This window comes from Xenopus laevis, chromosome 5S (genome assembly GCF_017654675.1).
Source record: "Xenopus laevis strain J_2021 chromosome 5S, Xenopus_laevis_v10.1, whole genome shotgun sequence".
Taxonomy (NCBI): domain Eukaryota; kingdom Metazoa; phylum Chordata; class Amphibia; order Anura; family Pipidae; genus Xenopus; species Xenopus laevis.
The window spans coordinates 35,845,821-35,847,370 of record NC_054380.1 but is presented as its reverse complement, the minus strand read 5'-3'; positions in this window follow the sequence as shown (position 1 = coordinate 35,847,370).

Here is a 1,550-nt window from a genome sequence, read left to right as displayed (position 1 = left end):
AGACTTAAGGTATGAAGATCCAAATTATAGAAAGATCCATTATCCGGAATACCCCAGGTCTCGAGCATTCTGGATAACAGGACCCATACCTGTACTTTAAACCCTTCCATGTCCAGCGCGACCAACAAAAAATGCAGCTTTACGTCTGTATTTCATCTTTAAGAGGTCTGAGATACATCAGGGCCACATTAATTAACACAATTTAACCCACATCAAAATTTAGGTTAATTGTTTCCGCATATTTTTCACCAGAAACACAAAACTGATGCAGATGGAATTATTTAGAGGATAAAATAAGAATCAGTGGACGGAGAACATAACTGCATTAACCCTTGATAAACATCCTCTGAACCAGAGCAATTATGGTAATACAGCCCAGCCTCAGTTTGGCCGATGTACGTCATACATGTGCCAGCGGGGTTACTGGCCAACCTGTTCTCCCTCCTCAGCAACTACATAACAGTGCAAGTGATTTACTCTCTTATTCAGAGTAGCCATATACAAACCGATAGTCATTCAGTTTCAGTTGGATATGGCTGACAGCATGGCTAGATTAGTGTTATTTAGAAAAAACTGCTAAAGTGCAACCAGTGATTTTACTTAACTATCGTGAAAATGAAAATTTTATATAAGCTTCAGCATACTGAAATACGAAGTTTTCTAAATATAATCAATTCAAAATTCTGTACTGTTTCTGAAATAATCAAATTTATCTTCACTATTCCTCTCTGCATCTGTTTCTCTTCATTCTGTCTTGATGCAATAGTTGGGTTTCAGACATTCATTGACAGATATCTTATAGGGGGCTCTTTTTGCCTAGAAGATGTATTAAGAGCTCACTCTATTAAAATCACCAGACATCATGTCTCTCTACATGCAGAATTTGTGCAAAAGGCAGTTGTTTTGTTAGTATTAGAATCGGTTATTTGAGTGAGCTCTAATACATCTGCTAGGAAAGAAAGCCCCCCTATAAGGATCTGGCCACACAAGCAGATTAGGGGAGATTAGTCGCCCCAGCAACAAATCTCCTCTTCTTCGGGGTGACAATCTCCCTGAACTGCCTTCCCTCTGCTGGCTAAAATGAAAATCTCCTGCGGCAATGCACACGCGGTGCTTCATTTTCCAAAGTCGCCTCGCAAGGCTACTTCGGGAAAATGAATCGCAGGCGATTTTTATTGTAGGCGGTGGAGGGCAGGCAGTTCGGGGAGATTGTCAGAAGAAGAGGTTTATCGTTGGGGCGACTAATCTCCCTGAATCTGCTTGTGTGGCCTGACCCTTATATTTATTGGATCTGTCAATTAATATCAATAACATTCAACTGCTACAAGAAGACAGAAGAAGAGAAACAGACACTGAGAGAGGAATAGTGAAGTAAAACTTGATTATTTCAGAAACCATGCAGAATTTTTAATTGATTGTAGTTAGGTTTCTTATTTCAGAACGATGAAGCTTATATTAAACTTTAATTTTGACAATAGTGCCTCTTTAACATTGTGTGCTTTATATGCCAGCAACACAGGCCATGTACAGATTAGAGCACAGAAACCCCA